The 6,338-nt window shown below is 40.0% G+C and overlaps 1 pseudogene; it reads right to left on the bottom strand.

The window, feature by feature from the left end:
• Positions 1–866: 866 nt before the first annotated feature.
• Positions 867–3,177, bottom strand: LOC149252816 (AAA-ATPase At4g25835 pseudogene; annotated as a pseudogene).
• Positions 3,178–6,338: the final 3,161 nt, after the last annotated feature.

Below are 6,338 nucleotides of genomic sequence, written 5' to 3'. Positions count from 1 at the left end.
ACAAGCTACATATGAAATTCATGCAAAACAAATAAACAGTAGAGTAGGTTGTCGTTGATGGCGTAGGCGGCTGCGACGTAGGCAGCGGATGGCAGAAGACCACCAAAATTCGGCTTCACATTTAACAAATAACATTCACATTGAACATCAAACTGGTATACATCAAACTGGTATTTTATTTTAATGGGGATATGCCTTCCATGCCACAGTAACAACACACGTAACAACACACGTAACATGGAGTATGACCTTAATAATTTGACATTTGGGTTTGAGCTCTTTTTTCAGCCCAAGTCAATATTTTTTCTTACAGAGAAGCTTTGCAAGGTCCTAACAGGGTAGTTTAATCCCAGCCTTAAAGCCCCGACTAGAGCATTGCATTTTAGCTTTGACCATATAAGTTGATTCCGAAGTCATTCCATAAAGCTTTGTGGTATAAATCTAATTCAAATGCATGGTATCTGAAAAAAATCCTCATTTTATGACAGAATTCTCCCTACAGATCTTTCAAGGGTTTTCAGCAATAAGATCCTGCTTTACAGCCTCTGCACATTCTTTGAGTATGTTTCTGTTAGTGTTCTAGTCCCTCTATATTTGCATCTTGCTTTTCAGAATTAAAACCCTGTAGGGACAGGGCATAATGTTGCTTTTCAGAATTAAAACCCTGCAGACACAGGGCATAAATGATGATTTTCAGAATTAAAACCTTGCAGAGACAGGACATCGTCCCTCTATATTTGCATCTTGCTTTTCAGAATTAAAACCCTGTAGAGACAGGGCATAAATGATGCTTTTCAGAATTAAAACCCTGCAGTGACATGGCATAATGTTCGGAATTAAAACCTTGCAGAGATAGGACATCACGATGTTTCAATGGAGTTTATACTGCGCCCATGGCAAAGTATTATGTGAACCATTTGATTCAAGGTCCAAATCCCTTGAGTTAAATCAAAAAAATGGAACTCATGGACTCCGTTGAGTTTGGAGTTTGTATACAGAAAGAATTAACAATTGTGGTTCAAATCCCCAAAGTTCAAACCAAAAAAAATTAAACTCATGTTGATTCAATGGAGTTTGTTTACAGAAAGAACAATTGTGGCTCAATCACAGTACCTGGCTTAACCTCTGCTGGGACAATGACCGGGACAGTGTCTTCATTCTCATCAGATAACGTACCTTTCTCTGCCATGTTAGGGCTTTGGGATTCCTAGCTTGATGCAAATGAACTCGAGCCTGATGAGCCTGATTCTCCCCATCGACAATATTTTCCCATTGTCGACCATTTCATTCTGAACACTACTTTCCCTCGGCAGCTCCTCTTCGTCGAAGTAAAACCTGTTCCCAATCTCATCTGAATCCACTGCCTGTTTGCCGATGCTCACCTGAAGAGCAAAAACCACGGTCTTCAATGCATTAACAGGGTCGTTTCTATTCTTAATCAGGATTTCACTGATCTGGGCCGGTGTCAGGGCTCCCCCGGCCTGTATGCTCTGCTCAATAATGGAAAACAGCTCGTGATCTTCGATTCCCAAATAATTGAACGCCAGGCATTTGAAAGCCGGGAACCCAGCCGTGGACAACAGGATATGCATGTCCATTCTGCCGGACCGGATAAGCGCCGGGTCGATATTGTTCTTGTGATTCGTGGTGAAGACTATGATGCGCTCCTCGCCACAGCACGACCAGAGCCCATCCGTGAAATTGAGAAGACCTGACAGGGTAACTCGGCTATCGTCTTGATCGTCCGAAAATTCGACCGATTTTCTGCTTTCGGTTCGTCTCGGAGCCTGAACCACTCTGCCGGGAGCCCGCTCCGTGAGATCAATAGAACAATCGATGTCCTCTATGACGATAATAGATTTGTTCGTCGTTTGAATCAGAAGCGCCCTGAGCTCGGAATTGTCTGTCACTTTCGTCAATTCCAGGTCATACACATCGTAGTGGAGGTAATTCGCCATGGCAGCGATCAGGCTTGATTTGCCCGTCCCGGGCATGCCGTGGAGAAGATACCCGCGCTTCCACGCGCGCCCGACTCTGTGGTAAAACTCTTTACCCTGCCCGAACGAATCGAGGTCCGCCTTGATCCTCTCCAAGAGCTCCGGGTCGAGCGCCAGAGTCGAGAACGTGGCCGGGTGCCTGAACGGGACCGCGGTCCACCCACAGTCGTGCGAACCGTGGCCATTGTTCGTGTACAGCTTCCGGTCCCGGCTCCGGTTATCGTAGTCCTCTCCGCGGGACGCAACGTGGTCGAGGTAACTGTCCAGGACCCGGGCCCGGTCCGCCTTCTTCATTTTCAACGTGAAGCTCCGTTTTTCCTCCATGGACTCCTGCACGGGGTCCACGTTGTGTGTCCACCAGAGCCTCGAGCCCCGGAACTGATCTTCCACGGTCTGATTTGGCGCTATGGTGTATGACAGGTGGGTCGAGTTCTTGGCTCTGCTCACGCTGACTCTCCTCGAATGGATGGCCACGTCCAGACTGTTCAGATAAAGCTGAACGCTCCTGTAGAGATCGTTCATGTCCACGCCGCAGTATCCATTGAATTCTGCGATCTCCAGATACGAATTGGGGCTGTAGAAATCCTTGAGACATTCCCACCAGGAATGGAAAAGTCGGTGTAGCCGAGAAGGTAATACATTCTGCAACACCGTTACAAGGCCCAAGAAAGACCAGATCTGTGCCAACACCATGTTTGATCGATTCTCGAGTCCCCTCTTTCTATAAAACAAAATCGCTGACCAGATGCAATGGAATATATGGTGAAATTTGAGGGGTAGACCTAATGTCTAGTCTCCATATTGTGAACAATTTGAACTTTCGGATGCAGAATATATCCATGAAAGGGCAACCAAGAACACCAGGTTGTAAAATCTTTCTCTTTTGCAGAAAAAATACTAAAAAAGGAGAAGGCATCGCTGCTCAATGGAACCCACATTACTGATAGTCGGTGAGACAAGATTTTGAAAGAAAAAAAGAGGAATTACAATAATCTCTCAACGTGTTTTCATGGAGGTAGCTGCAGCTGAAAAGCATAGCATGGTATGATTTACAGGTGAAGTCAAAATGGAGAAGCGAATTAAACAATGAATTTAATAGCTGTATTTCATTTGTTAATGGAAGCGTGATGAATTGAGTGGCAGTATTTCAACGTTAAAAGGAAGGCGTGATGCTGCTTTATCTTTGCAAAAACAAAGGCACTTCTTCATTTTTCATTTATTTATTTATAGACTTTCGAACTTCGATAAAGCAAGCCAGCGCTTTTCATATCACTACATATGTACAGTACCTTTCGTTCTTTGGGGTTCACTCTCATTCGTACTTCTGTTTCATGACCTTTTTTGGTGGTGTCATTTTCTTTTTTACTTTCTTTTATGGTACATTTTTAAATTTCAGAGTGATTTTTTTAATTGTTCTTTGCTTTTTGCTTTTTTATATAAGTTGAATTTGTTTACATCAACATTAATATAGATCCATTTTAAATACGTTTCTAATGTGAGTCAAGAGGGATCTAAATTTCTTCATGTGTAAATTTTTTATGAATTTACATTATTTATTTAATTTTTTTTTATTTGGGCGGAGATGAGCAAAATTTCAACTTTGAATAGTGACGACAGGGTTACACATCATAGGTGTTGTAGAAATGGAACTCTAAACTTTATAACTATTAACTATTTTTAACCCACAAAAAAAACATCAATCATCATACACAATCAAAAATCAAATTTGAAACTTTAAAAGGATAGCAACACTTTAAATGTAAGTATTTCAGTCTCTCTATTCTCAACAAATTAATATGAGTTTTTCTAATAAATTAATGTAATTGCAAAATTCTTAATTGTTATTATGAGGTTGTATAAGAATGTGATTGCTAAATTCAAGGAAACTAATGTATAAATGAGTTGAAATATAAGGGTTTTAAGTAAGGTTGTCTCTTATCCTCTACTATAAAGTCTTCACTCAAAGGTGGCGATAGGCACTCATTCTCGATTGGCTCAAGCAGGTGTGGTAATTGCAATAATAGGCAACAAGGTTAACACTAGGCAAGGTGGTGAATCATTCAAGAGATGTCTTTATAGAATAGTGGGACACCTTGGGCAAGAGTGCACAATTCAGTTAGACATGGACCCAAGGGTTTGATCATCCCAAGACTTGGCAGATAGATAGAGTGTATTACACATTTGGGTCCATTTAGGCATGGAGTGTGGTGTAATGTACCTTAGAAAAATGAAATGACAAGGCACCTCCCACCTATAAAAAGAGGATGTGACCATTATGCAATGTGATTTAAGCAATAGTCATTCATTCATCAAGGGACATGGCATTCGTAGGTGCTAAGTTTGGGATTAGCACAATGAAAAACTTTGATGCTAATCATTTGCTATGTTGAAGAAACAAGATCTATAAGAGGTGGACTCTCATGTCCTTTAGGGGTTAGCTTGTGCAAGTATTGTGGATGTAGACAATAATAAAGTTAGATTATCTATACACGTGAAAAGAATAATGTAGGAAGCACAACTAGATTCCTTTATTGTACTCTTGTAACATTATTTAATATTAATAAAGTTAAGGCATCCACCTTTAGAGTATGTATGCCTTCGTAGACTTAGCAGTCAAATCACCGCGTGGAGGTGGGTCCCTTGTCCCACAAACAAGGGGGTATCATACATGAATTTGGTGTTTGGATTGACCGTGACCTTAAAATTGGATAATAATAATTATTATTATGGTCTCTTTTTTTGGATGAGTGTTTTTGTTCCTTGTAATGCACTATATGGTTAAGCGTTAAAGTATTATTAGGATTATTTAATGTCATAGTTAGATATGTGCTTATTTTTAGAGAAGTGGGTTGCAAATCTAACAAACTGTATCTTAGGGAATACTTATATGCAAGACCCTAATTGAAGAGGCATAGTTTAGTTGTAGAAGACATAGGTTGATCAAATCCTTATGGTTGAGGCAAGGTAGTGCCACACAATCGATGATGAGGAAAAGAAAATTTCCAAGCAAAACACTTGGTTATGTGATAGGTGGTATTAGAGCACAACTTCTAAGAGAATTTTGTTTCAAAACTTCGTTGGATGCTATTCACCATGCTTTAAGAGGATAAAATTGGTTGGGAGATTGGTCTAACCTATTTGGAACAAATTTATAATTGTTTCTTAATAGAGAGGTTATTCAAAAGGTGGATAATTCATGGAGGCAAGACTTAGTAGCACAAGTGTTGGAATGAACCTTCTTTTAGTTGTCATTTGGGACAATACTAGCAGACAATGAATGTTGGACAAAGGTGGAGGAAGATAGCATAGAATTGTTGTTGTGGGTCAAGGTCAATTTAGGAACAACTTGGTCAGACATCCCACGATGGCTTTAATGTGAATTTCATCAAAATGAAGTTGCATGCAACAATCATGGAGGATGCACTCTAGATAGTTTTGGGTTCAAGAGGTTTTGGACCTAAACATTCCCACACAAAATGAGTTGACATTCTAAAGATGGAATTATATGGGACCCTTTGGAAAACCACTTTAAGCAATGGTAAATCTTTGGTTTCTTCATGTTTCAACTTAGTTCCTTCAATAAGTTGTGCAGTTGATTTATGCGGTAGAAGAAAGGGAGCAACTCTCCTTGGAGGACCCTTTGTAGAGAATAGGCACCTTGGTTGGAACCAAGGACAGATCCTAAATCTAGTTTGTCATGTGGAATTGATTTAAAAAGGAGAGTTGTGCAAGTGTTGGTGGATTTTAGTGCCTCCCACAACTTCTTTAAGGAGTTAGAAGGTGAGCCCATATTTAGAGTTGGACGACATAGTGCTTTAGTAAAGGTAGTCAATTTTAAGGATAAGGAAACATATAGGGCATAAAAAATTCACATTCAATTCTATGAATGAAATGGCCATGCAAAGTTCCTTGTGTAATAGTTGGATGGTTTTGAACTCGTCCTTGGGAAAGACTTCCTAAAGAGAACTTGATTAATTCTCATACCATCTATGGATAAGTTGGTGATACAAGGTGGATTAAAAACTTGCGTTGTGCACACAAAAGTAGTGAAGTTGGATGGAAAGGTGTGCAATTGGTGTTTTCGTATAGCATGAAAAGGGTGGCTTAGTGCCCAAAGTCTTAACTTCATGTTGCAACATTGATTGGAGAATCACATGAGGGTAGAGTGGGGATGCATCATCTACCAACGTTTACTACTACCTTGCTTGATTTAATTGATATAGATTAGATCAATATGTTATTTTTCAAGCATCTTGATGCTTTTTGAGTCGAAAATATGGAGGAATCGACTTGCAAGGTGATTTTTATCAACCGTGTCAATTTGAAATAATTTGAGTGAAA

This window comes from Pinus tabuliformis, chromosome 7, assembly GCF_031772625.1.
Source record: "Pinus tabuliformis cultivar Carrire ecotype Pingquan chromosome 7, CPIR1, whole genome shotgun sequence".
In the NCBI taxonomy this organism is placed as follows: Eukaryota; Viridiplantae; Streptophyta; class Pinopsida; order Pinales; family Pinaceae; genus Pinus; species Pinus tabuliformis.
Note: the sequence above shows the minus strand (reverse complement) of the source record. Positions and strands in the feature narration are given on the sequence as shown.